General features: G+C 41.6%; 1 pseudogene; it reads right to left on the bottom strand.

Annotated features, from left to right (window-relative positions):
* Positions 1-9,582: 9,582 nt before the first annotated feature.
* LOC137750385 (thioredoxin-like protein 1 pseudogene) lies at positions 9,583-22,108 on the bottom strand (annotated as a pseudogene).
* Between the last annotated feature and the right edge of the window lie 707 nt (positions 22,109-22,815).

Genomic DNA, 22,815 nt, shown 5'->3' with positions numbered 1-22,815 from the left:
GGAGCTTGAAGCTGTCCAAACTGGGCAATCTCCCACTTGGGGATCCTGACACCGTCAGCCACAAGAATTTGCAGACTCATCCTACCTGACTCAAAGCTTTTGCTGTTGTGGAAAATGTGACTGCAGAATTTTATTGCCTTCTGCTGTTTGCAGACATGTTTTTGGTTTTAACTCCGTGGAAGTGGGAAATTACTGTCCCTCGAGCCCTCTGTATCCAGCCAAAGCCCAGTGATTCGTCAGAGGCAAACTCCTGCATGGATGTTTTCTTGACTATTACCAAGAAGTGCGCGATAATCTGTCTCCCCTAAACTCCTAGAACTTCAACTGTCTAGATCAGTGGGTCTCAAAGATCGCTGTGCTTGGAGTTTCCTGGGCATTCAGTTAAAATGCAGGTTCTTATTAAGCAGGTCTGGGGTGGGGCCTTGCATCTCTCACAAGCTTTCAGAGGATCCACACTTCTGTAGCAAGGGTCCATTTCCTTGACAATAGAAATGGGCTGTCTGTGACCTTGCACATTTCTCCTGATATATCCAAAGCTTCCCCAGGGCTTGTATGCTCTCTGCCTTTTTACCCTCCCTAGTACCTCACCCAATGCTGTGTGAACAGATAGTGCTAGCAAATATTTGTAGAATAAAGAGACTCCTATATGGAAGAAACAACGTCTATGCCTCATCAGCACAATGACTCATGCAGGAAAGGTGCTCAATAGTTATTCATTGAATGAATGAATGATCTGCCGGTATCTAGGAGGCTGGTGAGAGAATAACAAAAAAGAGAAGACTAAATCGAAGAGATTTTTAAGCTCTGCTTGCTTGAATCAAGCAGGTGGGAAAAGCATGGAAGCAAATTCAGGAAACATGGCATCTGGAATTAACACCCTAGCCACATGGCATCTAACACGTACATTGCTAGACCATTTCTGTTGTGAAGATTTTTAAACGCATTTCCACTGTCACAGTAGGCTTTAGAGTGAATCTGCTGATCTGCCCTTTTTGGGGTACTGTGGAGAGGTACACAACAGGGAGTAGGAAAGGGTACCATTTACTCTGGCAAAGCTCGGTAGGAAGTAAGTCTTGGGCTGCGTGAGAAACAGTGAACCCTCAAGCAGTGATTTTTGAACTGATTCTTTTCAGTGACCTTCATCTCCTTCCTTCCTTACTTCTGACCACCCACCAACACTCACTCCAACACACAGACCAGTTTTTGACCTTGGCCTGGAAACCTGACCCTCATCCTTGCCTAGTTTTATCAGCTGGGAGGTTGTATCAGTGTCCTGGCCATACAACTGGACCCTGACTGCGTAAAGAGGCCACAGCTGTTCATAGAGGGGGGTAGCCATCTCCCAACATTGGGGAAGGAGAACCATTGATGGCAGCAAGATGAAAGCAAACTGGGCAGCCATGAGAAACAGGGAGGCATCAGGTCAAGGCAGCAGCAGGAGTTCTACTCTTCAGACTTAGGGAAATGATTAAGTGTACACTGCGGTTTTATAGCCCACAAACTTCGTCACCTGCCCTAAGTAGCTCTCTCACCAGCCTGTGGTACCCCCCTCCCTTTGCCTGTTCCAGAACATCTGCCATTAGAGCCAACCTTTTGGGTTTGGAAATAAATCAGACAATAGCTTTGGAAGGCCACTGTTAACTGTACCTTTGACATCTGGCATCTGTGGGGGTGGTGAGGGGGGAGCAGCAGGCTTCCTTGGAGTCTTCCTATGTCAGCACCCAGGCAGGCAGAGCCCTGGGTATCTTCCAGCTGCCTCCAGCTGGATTTGGGAGGGCATAGAGACTAGATAAGTTTCACTGATTTGAACCCTGAGCTTTGCTGAGCCGGAATCATCCTGGCTGTTGGACTGCCACAGGGCTCAGGGTAAAGGGAGAGTATCCAGATGTCTCCAAGCCACGTGAGCAAGTCTGCAGCCTGGAGCTGCTTTCTGGAGGGGCAGAAGGAGACGGTGAAGCCCTCGGGTCCTCAGCCCCTGCAGGTGTAGCCAGGAGTGCCCTGAGCTGTACCTGTCTCGCATTACTGCCCCCAGCTTTCCAGCCAGCTCTGCAGTCTGGCTGGCTTTGTTTGCTGCAGTGCTGTGTCCCCTCTGGCACAGGTGGTGCGGATGCTCTGCAGGGCCCAGCAGAGGTGCACCAGGCAGCCTCCAGTGTCCCTGCGTAGCTGAGAGCACCGCAGTGAGGGCTCGGGCCAACTCTGGGCTGGCTGCCAACAGCCTCTTGCAGACTGCGTCACAGCACAGATCTCTTGCTTGCAGGCAAGGGAGGAGTACAGAAAGCTTGGGACTTGAAATGTCTCTGGCGCTGCTTCATCCCCCTTTCCACACCCCTCTGCTGTTTCAAGTGGTTCCTTTTCCTTTCCTCCACCCTGCCCCCTCCCCCGCCCTTATCATGCTGACACATTTGTGTCCTTCTGATGGCTTTTCATGTCAACTTCCAAACAAAATGACTCAGACCATAGTGCATCCCATCAGGACAGCGCTTTCTAGGGAGAAACAGGCTGGCTGACCTTATTACGTGTTAGGCATGTCAATGGGTTTCAGCGTGAAGTAATGAAAATCAGCAGTTTCCATCTAGAGGCCTTTCCTGCATGGAACCAGCAGGGTTCCCTTGCTACTCAAGTTCACCATTCCGTATCTTGATTTCCCCATCTGTAAAATGAGAACAGTTACTCCTCCCTTATCTGTTTTACCAGGTCTTGTGAGTGTCATGGGGAATATTAGAAGGTTTCATAAAGTTTAGTGTACAGGAAGTTACCTGGGGAGCTTGTTAAAATGCAGATCTTGATTCCGTAAGTCTGGGGTGAGGCCTGAGATTCTGCATTTCTAACAGACTCCTGGGCTAATGGATGCTGCTGGTCTGGGTACCACTCTGAGTAGTGAGGAGCTAGTAAATAAGAGGAAAATTTGAACATCATGAAGCACCAGGAAACTGTAGCATTTTAATTATTCTATGTGTTTGTCCTTCTAAAAAGCACATTTACATCTTTAAAAGAGTCTTCACATCTTTAATTCAGATGAATGTCATTATTTTTGGCATCTTAGAGAGCTACTAGAGAGAAAATGTAAAGCTAAGAGGGACTGATTATCATTTCTGTTGTCACTGAAGCTGCCTCTTCCTTTTTTCTCCCCTTTCCTCCTCTCAGAGCTGGGATTGAATATGGATTCAAATGCAATTTCTTACCTAAGCAACCTATTGTCAGCAGATGAACAAGGGTGTTGGGTCATTCCCCAGGCCAGATGAGGGACAAAAGAGGGGTTGATTGAAAGCCATTGTTTTCTCAAGAGAAAGAGTATATACGTGCATCAAAAGTCATGCAGAGTTGGCCCTCCATATCCAAGGGTTCCACATGCTCAGACTCCAACAACTGTGGATTGGTAATACTCAGAAAAAAAAAAAAAAACACAGAAAGTTCCAAAAAGCAGAACCTGAATTTGCTGTGCATGGGAAATGTTATTTACATAGCATTTACATTGTATTAGATATTATAAGTAATCTAAGGATAATTTAAAGTATATGAGAGGGAGGATGTGCGTCGGTTATATGCAAACACTGTGTGCCATTTTATATAAGGGACTTGAGCATCTGTGGATTTTGGTATCCAGAGTGGGTCCTGGAACCAATCCCCTGCAGATACTGAGGGAGGACTGTATAAGAATGTTTATAGCACCACTATTTATAAAGTCAAAGCTGGAAAGAACCCAAATGTCTAATAGTAATAGAATAGAATAAATAAATTGGGCTGTATTCATACAATGGAATACTACAGAACAATAAAAAATGAATCAACTACTATAACATGTACCCTCATATATAGATCCTATAGGTGAAATTTGTTACCAGACTCAAATTTGGCTGCCCAAGAATCCAATACTGAGAGACAAGAGTTGGGCAAAGGGAAAGGTAGCTTTATTGAGGAAGCTGGCCATCCTGAGGAGAAGGTGGACTCATGTCCCAAAGAACCAACTCCCATCTCCCCAGGTTTTGCTTGGAGATTATATAGGGAAAGGGGAAAGGGAGCTACATGCTGGGGAGGGGGCAATATTCTATTTTCAGATATAATTGTCTCAATCTTGCAATTCTAAGTAGCCATCAGGTCTTGCTTGCTGTTGGAACATTAGCTGAGCCATAAGTCTCTGGTCAGCTGGGAGGGCCCCTGCACGGTCCTGCTCAGTTTCAAAATGATGAGCAGACATAAGACATGCTGTATGATTCCATTTATATGAAGTTCAAAAACAAGCAAAACTAAGTAACAGGGTTACTTCTGTATGAGGTAGCAGTGTTGACAGGGAATGGACATAAGGGAGCCTTCTAGGGGCTAGAAAATGCCTTCATATTGGTCTGAGCTGAACTCTTAAGATTTGTACAAATTCTTGGACGCTTATTATATCATAATAAAGAAAATTTAAAGCTACAAAAAGAGAAAGGCTAGTTCTAATTTTACTCCCACATTTCACATTTCTGGGCCCTGCTCTCCTTCTCTCCTTTATGACACATCTTTTATTAAATGGAAGCCCCTATTGGCCATACTAGTCAACTTCCCTGATTTGCTTTCTGCTGGCTTCCCAGGTACCTCTGCTGGACCATGGAACAGAAGTAGAACCTGCCTTCTCATCATTTCCCCTGTGACTGCACAGAAGGCTTCAGGCTGTGTTGTTTGCTGCCCACAGGTTCTCCTCTGAGCTTGAAGCCTGCCCCTGCCTCTGGTGCTGTGTCCTCTGGTCACCAGAACCCTTGCTCTCTCCAGGGCTCTGAGCTGCAAACCTGCCTCCCCAGGTCCAAAATCAGGCATGCAGAGCTGTTTGTACTTTGAAGTTTAATGTTTCTCTCCCACATTTGGGTTTATCCAAGAGGGATCTGAAAATTGTGGGCCATCTGTTGTGAAAGTATCTGTTGCCACAATAATGCTGCCTAAGAAGCCACTCCAAATCTCAGCATCTTCAAACAACAATCACTATTAGTTCTCAAGGTTATGGTTCAGCTGGACGGTCCTTCTGCTTGGGGCTCTGCTGACCTCTGCTGCACTTGCTTATGAGTCGGTGATCAGCTGGAGGATGACTGCTCAAGAATGGCCTCACCCGCATGCTTGTTCGTCAGCTGGCTGCTGGCTGGGGGGATGGCACGGCAGAGTCACATGTCCCTCATCCTCCAGCAGACTAGTCTGGATATTGTCACATGGTGATAGCTAAGGGTCTGAGAGAGAAGGGTGCTCAAGGGCACTGGAGGTGAGGCTTGGAGCTGGAAAAACATTCCTTCTGCTCTATTTTACCCATCAAAACAAATCACAGACCAGCCCAGGTTCCAGGGGTGGGAAACACAATCTGCATCTAGTTTAGAGAAACTGCAAAATCACATTGCAATAAGTGTGCAAGGGGTGGAAAATCAGGGCCATTTTTTTGTTTTTTTTGTATTCAATCTACTACATGTGGCTGGGGTATGAAAACAGAGGCATTGGGAATCGGGTCTTTTCCCTTCTGCAAAGCATCTGTGGGGTAGCAGCTGCTCTCCAGGCCTCCTGCAGCCTTGACTCTGACCCCACAAAACCAGTCAAACCTGTTCTCCAGCCCTCTTTTATGCATTATTCCTTTGGGGCTCAGCAGACTTTTAATCCTGCTGGTCAAATAAATGTGTGGAAATCTGAGTGAGCACATAAAAAGGAAATGTTTTAGGTCAAGTTTCCTAGAAGAGCCCGGAATGGGGATTTTTGTCAAGTGATTTGTTGTGGAAAGAATCTCAGGAAAGGGGAGGGGACTAAGGTGTGGGTGTGTTCTCCCACTCTGAGACAAGGAAGCTGGGCTTATTTGCCCCCATATCTGTCAGTCATTGTCTATGGCTGCCCCTGGGTGAGGGGTGACACACATCTCCATTGCTGTGGCTTCCATCAGCCTCAGGCAATTTTCTAGAAGACGTAGTCATGAGCTCTTAATGGCAACACTCAGAGCAGCTGGGGAATGGGAATGTGGTCCAGGAAAGGGGGTTCTGGGCTGGACCCCAAGAGCATTTGCTAACAGAGGCACTATTTAGAAACTGAATTCTGAACTCAAAGAAGGTCTAGGGAAAACTTAGTGAGACCTGATAACTGTGTCCCAATTTTGATGAGTTGTAATGACACATAGAGGAACCCATTCTGTAGGTAGATCTAGGATCCATAATTGGACTCTCAATAGAGGCAGATTTGGGCTTAACTGAAGGGGAGAACATTGCATAATTTGAGAATTCTAAAAATGAAAAGGAATGCCCTGGGAGTGGTGAATTTTTGAAAAAGAGATTGGGCAACATTCAGTGGGAAGATAGTATAGGATATTAGTTAGGTTCTCAAAGAAAGAAAGCAAGGGATGATGACTAAAATCCCACATCCTTGAGTTCTTGATGTTCTGGCCAGAGATTCAAGAGGGAAGAGTATAAAGGGGACATTCATTCAGGGCAAATACACTTCTTCTATTAATACAGAGCTTTGGCCTCAATCTCTTGTTTATCACTCCCAGCTCTGGCTGGCTGGGCCACATGCCAGCTGAGAGGTAGATTGACGGGAACTTCATGCAGTCAGAGTGAGCCCTGGTGAACATGCAATATCAGCTAAAAAGGAGAAGAGAAAGGTGGACACTCAAAGAAATGTCAAGATAGACCCCAAGAAGAACGGTCACCCAAAACAACATTGCCCAGCCCTGCCTTTGAGTCTTATTGGAGGTAGACCCTCACATATTTGGGTGTTCGGCTTGGCACAGAGACCAGTGGAATTTTCTCCTGCCTCTAGTCTGGCTGCACAATAAAATCACTTGGAGACCTTTTAAAAACCTTATTGTCCAGCTTCGCTCCAGACCAATAAAATCAGAATTTCTGGGGGTGGGAGACATATCAGTAATTTTTAGTTAGAGCAGTAATCCTCAGACTTTAGCATGCATCAGAATTATCTGGTGGGCTTGTTGAAATATAGATTTCTGAGTCCCAACCTCAGAGATTCTTATTCAGTAAATCTGGGAAAGGTCTAAAATTTTGCTTTTTTACAAGTACCCAGGTGATGCCAATGCTGCTGGTCTGGGAACCACATTTTAAGAACCCACCGATAGAGACAGACAGAAAGAATGAGGAAAACCTGTCTGTGATGGTTTCAATGTAAGGTTGCCTCAAGTGAGGGCTTGATGTGGGTGACTCTTCCATGTCCTTTCTTGAATTCCCTAGTTCTGGGGCTGTTCACACTGGCCCCAAAACCTGGATATTATTTGTATTCAGCTGTGGGGTGCCAGATAGTCAGACCCTCAAAATGGTTGGGTAAACATTTTCAAGATATCCTAGGTATTCAACAGTGGGTAGAAACAAACCCATGTTGGGTCAAATAGGTGTTTGAAATCTTATCTCCCCCTGAAGATACCAGGGTATTTCTTGGGAGTCAACTCACATTTGTATTGAGTTTCAGGCCCCAAGGACTTCCTTTTACTGCATCTGCTTGCTAAGAGCTCCCCGCCCTATCCCCTCAAAGCTTACTTGAGGGAAAAACTTTTCTCCAATATCAACGAGTTTGGAAGATACTTAGGTGACATTGTCACGTATGCCTCTTTTGAAGACTCTCTCTCTCACTGTCTACTAATAATTGCTAACTTCCCGAAGAAGCCAGGAGAGATTAATTTTCTGTATAAGCTGATCTATGGCTGGCCACCTCTGAGAAGATGGCCTGAGTCACTCTCCTTGACTCATGCTCACTGCAGAATATTCAGTGATAAAAATCTTCCCTTTAAACACAGAAAATTTATGGGCAAACTTCAAGATCCTCCATCTAAATTCGCAATTAATCTAGAGACTAGGGAGGAAAAACAAATAAAGGCCATTTACAGGGCAGCAAAAAGGGATGCCCCAAATATGGGTTTTCTGGCCCTGTTCCCAGGTTGTGACCATGAAGCCTTTGCTGGTCATGTTCCCTTGTTTCCCCAAATAGGGGTGAAGCTGACTCTGCTCCAATTATAAGGCCTAAGTAGTTTAAAATTTAAGATGTTTTTGAGAATCCATACAACAGGAGGATAACTATAATATTACTACTACTATCATTTATTGAGCATAAGTCACTGTTTTAATGACTGAACCCTGAATTCTTAGAAGACATTTAGTCCTCCTGATGCCCTTGGGTGATGAATTCAATTACTCCTCCATTTTTCAGATGGGTGATCTGGGCAAAGAGAGGGAGCTGACTTGAATTCAATCACAGCTGTTAAAGTGGTGAAGCCAGGATTAGAGGCCCAGCAGGCTGACTTCAGGGCTCTTGACCTCATGATGTACTGAAAAAAACAAAACAAAACAAATCAAAAACAACCCGACAGGGCTTCCCTGCTGGCGCAGTGGTTGAGAATCTGCCTGCTGATGCAGGGGACACGGGTTCGGGCCCTGGTCTGGGAGGATCCCACGTGCTGCGGAGCGGCTGGGCCCGTGAGCCACAACTACTGGGCCTGCGCGTCTGGGGCCTGTGCTCCTTAACGGGAGAGGCTGCGGTGGTGAGAGGCCCACGCACCGCGATGGAGGGTGGCCCCCGCTTGCCACAACTGGAGAAAGCCCTTGCACAGAAACGAAGACCCAACACAGCCAAAAAAAACAAACAGAAAAAACAACAAAAAAAAACCAACCCGACACAGGGATGGACTAGTCTCAGGGAAAGTTTTTTTGTTTGTTTGTTTGTTTTACTGTCAGGCCTGTGGAGAAAGTTGGGGTGTTGTATTTATGAAAGGAGGAAGTTTTGTGAGGTTCAAAAGAACTTAGGTGTCTTCAGCTTTGAAACCAGAGCAGGAGAGGTAAAGGGCTCATTAACAATTACAAGTGACCCTTGAACAACATGGATTTTAACTGTGTGGGTCCACTTAAACTTGGATTTTTTTCACTGAATAGTACTACAGTATTACAAGATCTAAGGTTGGCAATTCTCTGGCGATCCAGTGGTTAGGACTCTGCGCTTTCACTGCCAAGGGCTGGATCATTCCCTAGTCAGGGAATTAAGATCCTGCAAGCCGTGTGGCCAAAAAAAAAAAAAAAAAGATCCGAGGTTGGTTGAATTCACGGATACAGAACTGCGGATACAGAAGAAATGTGCATATGGAGGGCTGACTATAAGTTATACTTGGATTTTCAACTGCACAGAGGGTCAGTGCCCCTAAACTTGCTTGTACAAGGGTCAACTCTATAACATGCCCAATTATTTGTTATAATTTTTTTTTACCATCTGAACAAAGGCAATGATTTATTGGTAATGGCAATGAATGAAATATTGAAAGTCTTATACACACTACTATATATAAAATAGATAATGAATAAGGACCTACTGTATAGCACAGGGAATTCTACTCAATACTTTGTAATGGCCTATATGGGAAAAGAATCTTAAAAAGAGTGTATATATGTATACGTATAACTGATTCACCGTGCTGTATACCTGAAACTAACACAACATTGTAAATCAACTATATATTTTTTTAATTAAATTAAAAAAAAAAAAGAAAGTCTCTGGCGAGAATCAAGCAATTATCCAAGAGTTGTAGCTCTGATTGCAATATGGTCTCCCAGTGTCTTTTGTACCTTTGTGGCTTTCTCCTTTTTTGCAAACTACTCATTTGAAATCATTCATGTTTGCTGCCTGGACTGGAGTCCCAATAAAAGTAAAATATGAAATTCTAGCTGTTTCTTCTTCACCTTGATTGGACTGAACAAATATAGTTATGCTGTTAACATTCTGAAACTTAACATATGAAGTGGGACAATACCATCTTCTTTCATATCATCCTCTGATAGTTCCAGAGCTGGAATTGGTTCACTTCTTTCTGCCTTTTCAAAATCCATAGATAGGGGTAGATTGGTAGAAATTTTTACGTATTTCGGACACTGACCATTATCTGGACCTTGAAATTTCATTGAATAAAGCTTAACAGGCTGATTGAAGACCACAGTAGTAAGCAGCTGTCCATCCCAATCAGATTCCAAGAAGGTCATGTCTTTTCATAAACAGTTGTCAAATCCATGCTCCTCACTTTCATTAAGACATTCACAGCCAGCTTTGTTAATAAAAAAGCATAAAATCCATATAGCCTTTTGGAATATCTGTGTCCTCATTGCTTCCAGGGTTGTTTTCTAAGTGCTGCTTGATTTTTTCCTCTAGTCCCACAGCATTTGCTCCTTGATACTGATCAACTCTCACTTTGTTTCAAAAAAACAAAAATGTAGGTATTGCTGATTCCCTGACACTGATGTACACCTACTTCCAAGAAAACTGCTTGTGGATACTTATTACTCATAGAGCTGAATGCTGGGGCAATCCTTAAACACGGTCCACACCCTCGCATGGTGAATTTGACCATGGTGAGTCTGGAAATCTAGGTCATTCCCGAACTGTTTCACACCCACCACTCTCAGAGAGCCTGGCAGGGTGGCCACAACACCACTGGCTTCAAAACTGAAGGAGAAGAAGACCCTGGAGAGGAAGGGGGGAGGCTCAGGAAGACCTAGGCCTGGACAAAGGAGGTGGGGACCCTGGTGTCTTCTCCAGGGGCCCCCAAGTGCCGAGTCAGGCCAGAGAGCGGAGCAGCAGAGGGGGCGGGATGGGAGGGGGAGAGGAAAGATGAAGGAAGAGAAGGTCTATAATTTTATATGATGTAATCATAGATGCATTTATACAATATATAATGTAAGATACAACTAACAACACATTATACATATGAGATACATAATACACACTATATTGATTATAATGTGTTATACATTTAAAATTATATATAGTTTTTATATATATTTTATAACATTATTTATATATATACATATATAGTGTGTATATATATGTATATATATAAATTTTTGGAATAGTTTTTGGAATAGTTTTATTAGGCTATTATTCACCTACCACAAAATTCAGTAAAGTCCACAAATCCAAAAAGGGAGTAAATAAAATGGGGCTGATAGAAAACTCTCCTTCTCGGGGTGTCTGCAGATGGCCCATCTGATCAGGAATTTGATTATATGGGTTGATCAACATATGTAATAGAGGACAAGATATTGAAATGTTTTCTTTCCCAGCTTCTAGCCTACAGGCTAGGTGAGAACGATCATTTTTATTTTTCAAAAGATAAAATTTTAGTTATCAATATTTCTCAATGCCAACTATAATAATTGCATCCAATCTGTTTATTAAATCGTTTCAAATTTAGGGCAATATCTCTTTTAATTTTGTGATTTTAACGTTTTTCTTAAAAGCAAAATAAGACAGGTTTTAAAAATTCCTGGGCTTGTTTTCTTTGACCACATCTGACCACATCCGAGTCTGGTTTCTAAGTTCCTAATGGTTTCAATCAGGTTCTCATTCTCCTTAAATTGTCGTTGAGCTGTTGAAGAGGGTTATAATTTCCTCCATATTTATTTGAAATTGAATGGTCAATTAAAATACACACTAACTAACCCCTAAACTGACTGGACTTCTAAGAGATTTTTCAAAATGTATTTAAGGGAATAGTAAAATAAATGATGCTTGAATGGTTAAAAGCCCTACAATTCTTTAAAAAGCCCATTTTAATTTAGGCTGAAACCCATGCAATGTGAAAAGTGCTACAAAGAACGGAGTGGGGGCAGTGAGGGTGCTTGTGTTCTTCATCCAAAGGAAGGTAGAAATAGTAAAAGCAGAGAGGTGAAGATTAGCGGAGACAAAGAAAGGGATGGTGGCTTCCCATCTGGCACCCTAGCATCTCCTTAGAATTAAATGGATGTGAGGCCCATGAGGGAAGCTTGGCCCCAGCCTCTGGGAAACCAGTCTCACAAAGTGCCCTGCACCCAAGAGTAACAGACAATGAAGTGTCTGTCAGAGCCACCTTCCCTCCAAGGACTATGCACATCTGAACAAGAAGCATACAGGATCCAAACACCGGGGGGGGGTGCCCCCCAAATTCTATGCTGCACACAACTTCCTGGACCCTTCTGGGAACTGGAGGGGTGGGAGGGAAGACTCTTCATTCTCACTGAGGCTGAATCTTCCTCAACCCAAGTGAAAAGAGAACTGAGAGTCAGCTACAATTTAACTTTTTTAAATTGAAGAATAAAGTATTGTGCCATATTTTTAAGCATGAAAATTTTTGGCAGCAGAAACAAGCTGACAACTTACGTTAAAATTTTTCTCTTTGATCTCTTCATTTTCTCACCTCTGGGAAAGATGTCAGACCCAAGACGACATGGCTAAAGCACGTACTTTGTTGCTGGAATTAGAACAGATGATGGAGGCAAATCCACAGTGATGGAAACTCTCCCACTTATATTTAACATGGGCCTTCTGGGTTGCATGCTTTAAGAATGGAGGCACTGTGAAAAGACAAAGGGCCCAGAACCCAGGGGTTGTTCAAAAATCACTTTACCTTGTCAGAGACAGCACCAGGGTACAGCTAAGAGAACGGTCTGGGTTCAATCCGAGCTTCACCACTACTGCTGTGTGATCTGAGGAATGTTACTTATCTTCTCTGTGTTTCAATTCCGTTATTTGTATATGGGCATAATCATGGAGTATCCTATAATATTATTGAGATGATTAAATGAGCTAATATATCCATAGCATTTAGAACATTGTCTTGCCCAGGATTAGGGCTCAGTGAATGTTAGTACCATCATCATCATCTTTATCATCATTATTATTACATGGGATTATGTCAGGTGACCAGGGTACTAATTTGACTTTATTCCTTTCCTTTTGCAAAACAAAAAGGACTAAATCAAATGCACAAATATCAGCTATTTCTAAACATATTTTTAGCAGCAGAAATAATTTTTCCCAGACATACTTCTGAAGAAGCTAAGCATATATGTATTCATTGATATTCTTTTGATTCTAGTTGCTTAAGTCAACATGCAAAATAAATTTATGGGCTCAAATTAAAAAATAACCCAGGAAGGTCCAGCTTCAAGCATAGCTGGATACAGAGGTACAAACAAAGATATCAAGATCAGTTTGTCTGCCTCCTCTCTCCTCTGCTTTCCCTCTTTCTATTCCATCCACAGGATCCTTGCCTCCTCATCACAGGATGACTGCTGGAAGCTCTCAGAGCAACATCCTTTTAATGTCCAATCTAGTGAGGAAGAGTGAACATCTTTCCCCCAGAATTCCCTGTGAAGATCCTGATATTCACTTTGATTGGCTGGCCTGGACCTCATGTCCAAGCCTACAGCAATCATAACGGCCAGAGGAATGTGTTGCACTGATGGGTCACTGGAGTCACATGTCCGAACCCTGAGGCTGGAAAGAAGCCCTGACCCTGAGAACAGAGAAAAGGAAAAGGTTGTTCCCACTAGGCTTGCTCTGCACCCTACCTCCTTGACAGTCCCTTCTCAAAACCCCAAGTGCTCCTAGTTTGAAACTCTCTGTACGTGGGGATCTCTAGCATTCTGCACGTTTGCTAGGATGCAAATCCTGTCTAAGCAATTACTACGTTCAGGGACCAGAGTAGTCCCCTTGGGGAGGTTCCATTGATTCTCTGTCAAATCATAGCCTGCAGACAGCTACCAGCTCCAGCGTCCCGTGTGGCTTTGCTTTGTCTCTGTGTGCTCACATCAGTGCCGCCTACCACAGCCTTGTATCTAGTGGGGGCAGGAGAATCATCTGGGTTGAGTTCCACATCACATTATGAGTGATGCCTCCTCTTCTAGTTATTTACTGCAATGTAACCAACAACCTAAAAACATAGGGTCTTAAGACAATAATAACTTATTAGTGTCTCTCATGGTTCTGGGGTCAGTCAGGCTCCTCTGGGCACATCTGGCTCCCAGCTCTTGGTGGTTACAGTCAGAAAGCAACTAGAGCTAGAGTCATCTTGAAGTTTTCTACATTCACATGCATGGCATTCTATGGCCTGGGAAGATGGAATGGCTGGGGCTGGAACAGCTGGGGCTCATTGGTCATCTCTCTTCTCTCTCAGTGGTCTCTCCGCCTGGTACCTTCAGCACATGGCAGTCTCAGGGTTACTTCTGTTGCACTCCTTAGGTTGAAGCAATGACAAAGCCCACCCGATATCAAAGGGTGGGAACGCAGACCCTACCCCTTAGTGGAAGAGTGTCAAAGGATGCATAGCCCTCTTAAACCATCATATCTCCTGGGGATGGCAGGGTGTCAACATAAAATCATGTTTTAGAGGTTATCCTTGGTCATGCTGTTCTAATTCAGTCCTGCCCTTGGCGGAAATGAGGTGGGATTATCAGGACATACCAAGAAAAATGGCTTCTTAAACAACTGTGTGCCAGAAAAGAGGCTTAGACACCACACGTAAATGCAACGGTCTCCATCTGGGCACATTGAGCTATTTTGGATAGTTGGGATCCCTTCTAACCCTTGCAGAAATATTGTAATCTTCACCCTAGTGCAGTTTGAGCTTTTGCAATGGAATACAGCTAGAACCAAGAACAACATTCTCTTTTCCACTTACTTATTAAAAGCAGTGAGCCACTCTGGAGGGACAGTGAATACAATTTGATGTCATTATGCAGAGTTTGACCATTGGAGGAAAAAGATAATGTTATCTTTAAGGTAGGCTCTGGTTTTAATTGCAAATTTTAGAATGGGGCTTCATACCCAGGAAAAGAAAGAAAATACACAAACTGCTGACTGAATCAATGCTCAACACTCTGCTCTCTGTGTCCTCCTCGTCCTTGGGGTGCTTATCAAGCATGTAAGCAAAATCAGAAGTCAGGGAGAAAGCAAGAAAGGAATGCATTTACATGAGCCTCCAGAGGAAACCATTTCAGACTGGATTATGGAATCCTGATTCTCAGATAATTGCAAGAGTGTTTAAGAAAAGGTTGCACAGGTGAAAGTGTGAAGCTATTGTCAAAACATGCAAATGTTTTGTCTTCCTTTTAATTTCCGATACCAAGTCAGTCCTAACCCCTTTTATTGGACCTTAAATGTCTCAAAAATAATGGAAGAACAAAACTTCTCATTATAGAATTGACCTCTTACTGGGAGCTAAGTTGTACTGAATAAAGAGGTCTAGATAAAATTATTAAACCAAAGCAAAGATGATCTCCAGCCTTCCACTCCTTAATGTGCTAACATTTGGGTCTGCAAAATCCATTCTCTTCCCAGTGACTCTGGCAGTGCTAATTCCGGGATGCTATGGCCAACTCCTTTCTTCTCAAGGGCCAAAACTCTGTCCAGGTAACTGGCAAATGTTTATAAATCTGGTCATTCAATAGGCATTCAATTTGCATTTACTGAGCACCAACCACATGCCAGGGGCTGTTCTAGGTACTTGTTTTACAGAAATGAATAAGCCAGTCATAATTCTGATGTATGAAAATTACAGTTTGGTACCATGTCTTTCTAGAAGAGCAGCCGTGGGAGGGGGGAGTTCTATACATTAGTCATATCTACTGTAGAGCCAAGAGGGAGACCAAAAGAGAGTTTTCTAAGCTTTGTAGCTGAATGATGTTCCTCTTTTTCCCCCAGTCCTATACATATTTTCTAGGAAAAGTATGGAGAACCCCAGATGTAGCTGGTATAATAGGAAATGTTTTCTGTAAGGCTGAACTATTAGTTAAATTTCTCCAAGATAGAAAATCACAAATATTGGTTCAAAGTGCATGCATGTCATTCCCTATCAATGTAAAATTTTGTTTTGGGGAACAGAGTTGGATTTATTAACTTGTGGCTAATGCTGAAGGGAAAAGACATTGATGCTGTTGTTGGTGAAAAAAAATCAACGGGCAGGTGGAATATGGAACCCATTCAATCAACAAATATTTATTAAGTTCCCAGACGTCCTAGGGTTATCATGACAAACAAGACAGAGTAACTCCTGTTGTGAATTTTGTGTTCTGGTTGGGGAGACCGATAGCAATGAGCACAAAAAAAAAAAAAAAAAAAGTTCTGTAATGATAGTGAAGATGATCCAGGACCTCGGAAAAAGAATGGAGGCAAAGATCGAGAAGATGCAAGAAATGTTTAAAAAAGACCTAGAAGAACTAAAGAAAAAAGAAACAGAGATGAACAATACAATAACTGATATGAAAACTACACTACAAGGAATCAATAGCAGAATAACTGAGGCAGAAAAACGGATAAGTGACCTGGAAGAGAGAATGGTGGAATTCACTGCTGCGGAACAGAATAAAGAAAAAAAGAATGAAAAGAAATGAAGACAGTGTAAGAGAACTCTGGGACAATATTAAATGCAACAACATTCACATTATAGGGTCCCAGAAGGAGAAGAGAGAGAGGAAGGACCAGAGAAAATACCTAAAGAGATTATAGTTGAAAACTTCCCTAACATGGGAAAGGAAATAACCACCCAAGTCCAGGAAGTGCAGAGAGTCCATACAGGACAAACCCAAGGAGAAACATGCCAAGACACATAGTAATCAAATTGGCAAAAATTAAAGACAAAGAAAAATTATTGAAAGCAGCAAGGGGAAAATGACAAAAAATATACAAGGGAACTCCCATAAGGTTAACAGCTGATTTCTCAGCAGAAACTCTACAAGCCAGAAGGGAGTGGCATGATATACTTAAAGTGATGAAACGGAAGAACCTACAACCAAGATTACTCTACCCGGCAAGGATCTCATTCAGATTCGTGGAGAAATCAAAAGCTTTACAGACAAGCAAAAGCCAAGAGAATTCAGTACCACAAAACCAACTCTACAACAAATGCTAAAGGAACTTCTCTAAGTGGGAAACACAAGAGAAGAAAAGGCCCTACAAAAACAAACCCAAAACAATTAAGAAAATGGTAATAGGAACATACATATTGATAATTACCTTAAACGTGAATGGATTAAATGCTCCAACCAAAAGACAAAGCCTTGCTGAATGGATACAAAAACAAGACCCATATATATGCTGTCTACAAGAGACCCACTTCAGACTTAGGGACACATACAGACTGAAAGTAAGGGGATGGAAAAAGATATTCCATGCAAATGGAAATCAACAGAAAGCTGGAGTAGCTATACTCATATCAGATAAAATAGACTTTAAAATAAAGAATGTTACAAGAGGCAAGGAAGGACACTACATAATGATCAAGGGATCAATCCAAAAAGAAAATATAAAAATTATAAATATATATGCACCCAACATAGGAGCACCCTAATAGATAAGGCAACTGCTAACATCTATAAAAGAGAACATTGACAGTAACACAGTAATAGTGGGGAACTTTAACACCTCACTTACACCAATGGACTGATCATCCAAACAGAAAATTAATAAGGAAACACAAGCTTTAAATGATACAATAGACCAGATAGATTTAATTGATATTTACAGGACATTCCATCTAAAAACAGCAGATTACACTTTCTTCTCAAGTGCGCATGGAACATTCTCCAGGATAGATCACATCTTGGGTCACAAATCAAGCCTCAGTAAATTTAAGAAAAGTGAAATCATATCAAGCATCTTTTCTGACCACAACGCAATGAGATTAGAAATGAATTAGAGGGAAAAAAATGTAAAAAACACAAACACATGGAGGCTAAACAATACGTTACTAAATAACCAAGAGATCACTGAAGAAATCAAAGAGGAAATCAAAAAATACCTAGAGACAAATGACAATGAAAACACGACGATCTAAAACCTATGGGATGCAGCAAAAGCAGTTCTAAGAGGGAAGTTTATAGCTTTACAAACCTACCTCAAGAAACAAGAAAAATCTCAAATAAACAATCTAATCTTGCACCTAAAGGAACTAGAGAAAGAAGAACAAACAAAACCCAAAGTTAGCAGAAGGAAAGAAATCATAAAGGTCAGAGCAGAAATCAAAGAGATAGAATCAAAGAAAACAATAGCAAAGATCAATAAAACTAAAAGCTGGTTCTTTCAGAATATAAACAAAATTGATAAACCATTAGCCAGACTCAGCAAGAAAAAGAGGGAGAGGATTCAGATCAATAAAATTAGAAATGAAAAAGGGGAAGTTACAACAGACACTGCAGAAATACAAAGCATCCTAAGAGATTACTACAAGCAACTCTATGCCAATAAAATGGACAACCTGGAAGAAATGGACAAATTCTTAGAAAGGTATAACCTTCCAAGACTGAAACAGGAAGAAATAGAAAATATGAACAGACCAATTACAAGTAATGAAATTGAAACTGTGATGAAAAATTTTCCAACAAACAAAAGTCCAGGACCAGGTGGCTTCACAGGTGAATTCTATCAAACATTTAGAGAAGAGCTAACACACATCTTTCTCAAACTCTTCTAAAAAACTGCAGAGGAAGGAACACTCCCAAACTCATTCTATGAGGCCACCATCACCCTGATACCAAACCAGACAAAGATACTACAAAAAAAGAAAATTACAGACCAATAACACTGATGAATACAGATGCAAAAATCCTCAACAAAATACTAGCAAACAGAATCCAACAACACATTAAAAGGATCATACATGATGATCAAGTAGGATTTATCCCAGGGATGCAAAGATTCTTCAGTGTATGCAAATCAATCAATGTGATGCACCATATTAACAAATTGAAACATAAAAACCTATGATCATCTCAATAGATGCAGAAAAAGCTTTTGACAAAATTCAACACCAATTTATGGTAAAAACTCTCCAGAAAGTGGGCATAGAGGGAACCTACCTCAACATAATAAAGGCCTTATATGACAAACCCACAGCAAACATCATTCTCAATGGTGAAAAACTGAAAGTATTTTCTCTAAGGACAGGAACAAGACAAGGATGTCCACTCTCACCAGTATTATTCAGCATAATTTTGGAAGTCTTAGCCATGGCAATCAGCGAAGAAACAGAAATAAAAGGAATACAAATTGGAAAAGAAGAAGTAAAACGGTCACTGTTTGCAGATGTCATGATGCTATACATAGAGAATCCTAAAGATGCCACCAGAAAACTACTAGAGCAAATCCATGAATTTGGTAAAGTTGCAGGATACAAAATTAATGCACAGAAATCTCTTGTATACCTATACACTAATGATGAAAAATCTGAAAGTGAAATTAAGAAAACACTCCCATTTACCATTGCCACAAAAAGAATAAAATATCTAGGAATAAACCTACCTAAGGAGACAAAAGACCTGTAAGCAGAAAATTATAAGACACTGAGGAAAGAAATTAAAGATGATACAAATAGATGGAGAGATATACCATGTTCTTGGACTGGAAGAATCAATATTGTGAAAATGACTCTACTACCCAAAGCAATCTACTAATTCAATGCGATCCCTATCAAACTACCACTGGCATTTTTCACAGAAGTAGAACAAAAATTTCACAATTTGTATGGCAAGACCCTGAATAGCCAAAGCAATCTTGTGAAAGAAAAACAGAGCTCGAGGAATCAGGCTCCCTGACTTCAGACTATACTACAAAGCTACAGTAATCAAGACAATATGGTACCGGCACAAACAGAAATATAGATCAATGGAACAAGATAGAAAGGCCAGAGGTAAACCCACGCACCTATGGTCAACTAATCTATGACAAAGGAGGCAAGGATATACAATGGAGAAAAGACAGTCTCTTCAATAAGTGGTGCTGGGAAAACTGGACAGCTACATGTAAAAGAATGAAATTAGAACATTTCTTAACACCATACACAAAAATAAACTCCAAATGGATTCAAGACCTAAATGTAAGACTGGACACTTTAAAACTCTTAGAGGAAAACATAGGAAGAACACTCTTTGACATAAATCACAGCAAGATCTTTTTTGATCCACCTCCTAGAGAAATGGAAATAAAAACAAAAATAAACAAATGGGACCTAAGGAAACTTCAAAGCTTTTGCACAACAAAGGAAACCATAAACAAGACGAAAAGATAACCCTCAGAATGGGAGAAAATATTTGCAAATGAATCAATGGACAAAGGATTAATCTCCAAAATATATAAACAGCTCATGCAGCTCAATATTAAAAAAAAACAAACAACGCAATCCGAAAATGGGCAGAAGACCTAAATAGACATTTCTCCAAAGAAGACATACAGATGGCCAAGAAGCACATGAAAAGCTGCTCAACATCACTAATTATTAGAGCAATGCAAATCAAAACTACAATGAGGTATCACCTCACACCGCTTAGAATGGGCATCATCAGAAAATCTACAAACAACAAATGCTGGAGAGGGTGTGGAGAAAAGGGAACCCTCTTGCACTGTTGGTGGGAATGTAAATTGATACAGCCACTATGGAGAACAGTAGGGAGGTTCCTTAAAAAACTAAAAATAGAATTACCATATGATCCAGCAATCCCACTACTAGGCATATATCCAGAGAAAACCATAATTCAAAAAGACACATGCACCCCAGTGTTCATTGCAGCACTATTTACAGTAGCCAGGTCATGGAAGCAACCTAAATTCCCATCGACAGATGAATGGATAAAGAAGATGTGGTACATATATACAATGGAATATTACTCAGCCATAAAAAGGAATGAAATTGGGTCATTTGTAGAGACGTGGATGGATCTAGAGACTGTCATCCAGAGTGAAGTAAGTCAGAAAGAGAAAAACAAATATCGTATATTAATGCATATATGTGGGACCTAGAGAAATGATACAGATGAACTGGTTTGCAGGGCAGAAATTGAGACACAGATGTAGAGAACCAACGTATGGACACCAAGGGGGGAAAGCGGCAGGGGGTGGGGGTGGTGGTGTGATGAATTGGGAGATTGGGATTGACATGTATACACTGATGTTTATAAAATGGATGACTAATAAAAAAAGTTTTTTAATTAAAATAAAAAATAAATAAAAATAAATTATACAATTTCAGAGTAAGTGGAAGAGAATGACAGAGGTAGGTCATGTTTTAGATAAATTAATCACAGGAGGGTTTTTAAGGAGTTGAGATTTAAGCTGACCCTGACCAATGAGCAGGAATGAGGCATTCAAGGCTCTATGGGAAGATGGTTCCAGGCAGAGAAGACAGCATGGGACTAAGCAAGAGATCCAGTGGGACAGGCCAAAACAGAGCAGTACAAGGAGAAGGGTGACTGGTCATAGTACTTACCCAGTTGGTGTTGAGCCACCTGATAGGGGAAAGAAATTTGGAAAGAATTTCTATTTGGAAGGAAATGATCTAGCTATTTAAACAGGATTATGTACAGCTCAGAGGCAGAACATTGAGGAAAAATTGATACCATGAAAGCTGGGTAAATTCTTCCTATATAGGTAAAAATCAACCCTTGAGATATGGGTGAAACTGAGCTGACTGATGAGGTCCAGTAGCTGCTGAGAAGAAATGTAAAGACCTTGAAGCAGGAAGGCTCTGACAAGTTTAACTTTGGAGTCCACCGGCTTTCAGAATTGAGGGTCAGGTGACCTTATTCTATGGGGTGAAAGTAGAAAGTGATTGCTTCCTTCTTTGCTTAAGCTGCCATCCTGGAAATGTACTAGAAGACTGGACTCTTTATAAGCTTTAGCCACAGCACGTCAGAATAGAGTTAAATTTTTAAAAAGAAAAAAAGGAAAATAACCAATCCAATGCTTTCTGTTCTGTGGTAGGCAGATGAGAATGAACCAAAGTCCTCAAGTGTCCATGGTCCCTCAGGGTCCCATGATAAGCAGAAACCCCAACATCATTTAATTAATACCCCTACCTGCACCCTGATGCTGACAGTTCTCACTCTTGGCTCCTGAGGTCACTGCAGGGCTTTGTGATTCTGCCGGAGGAAACTGCTGAGTAGACTCGGGTGATGGAGACTATGAATCCATAGTAAGGCTTGCTTGCTGCTCTCTGTGTTGTGTGGAATGCTTTCAGATTTCTCTTCTCTTTTGGATGTTATGGCCAAAGGGTAGAGTTGACTCTCTTTTTCCAATGTGGTTTTTGCCATCTTCCCTTTCAAAAATATAATGTCTTATACTTCCTCTCTGATATTCTAGTCTATTCTCCAAAACTGTGAACTTTTCTTTGAGCATGAATTTCTTTCTACCTCTCAGGAATGGGGACTACTTCCCACTCTTTGCTCTTATCTCTGGCTGGTACATGGTCTGGCCCAGGGTCTTCTTCCTGTACTTCCACAGACCCCTGTTCTTCTTGGACATCCTGGAAGTGGAGAGGTTCCCTCTTGACCTTCCCATGGAGTAAGGCTTCCAGTAGCATCAGTACAAGGTCAACAAAAGACATACTAACCTTTGAAGCCATAGGCCTGCCTCTTATGATTGATTCCCTTTTATCTCCTGTGTTTCTCATAGCTCTTGTCTACTCAGTCTAGAGACAAAACTCTGCCTGTTATTGGACTCAAGTAAAATTTACTTCAGTCCCGCCTTGTGGTCCTTAGTCAAACTTAAAGGAAAGTTGGTTTGGCAGATATTAAACTGGCTCACCAAATCTGTTTCCCTTTCTTCCTGGTTACACAGCTAGACCACATTTCCCAGATTCCTCTACAGTTACTTGTGGCCATGTGTCTGAGTTCTATCCAGTAGAATGTGGCCCACGAAGATTTCCCATGAGCTATCTTCCACTGTATTTTTTCCCTATCTATCAGCTAGATGGAGAGGATCCTAAGAACTAAGATGGGGACTCATGAGATGAAGGAGTCTGGGTCTCACCAACCAGGAGAATCCAGTGGACTTTATATGAATTAGAAATATATTTTTTTATTTTGGGGCTACTGAAAGTATAGGGGTTGTTTTTTATAGTAGCTAACATTACTTATCCTAGGAAATACAGTTGGTCACATCCCTTTCACAAGGTACTGTCCCACCCAGACACAATACATTCTCCTAAACTCCCCCCAGATCACCAGACCGTATTATTGGGTCTTTGGCTCACTCCCAAGAGGCATGGAGTCTAATTAAGAACACATGTATAAGAAGCTGAGGCCCTTCTTT

This window comes from Eschrichtius robustus, chromosome 16, assembly GCF_028021215.1.
Source record: "Eschrichtius robustus isolate mEscRob2 chromosome 16, mEscRob2.pri, whole genome shotgun sequence".
NCBI classification, from domain to species: domain Eukaryota; kingdom Metazoa; phylum Chordata; class Mammalia; order Artiodactyla; family Eschrichtiidae; genus Eschrichtius; species Eschrichtius robustus.
This window is presented reverse-complemented; position numbering and strand designations above follow the sequence as displayed.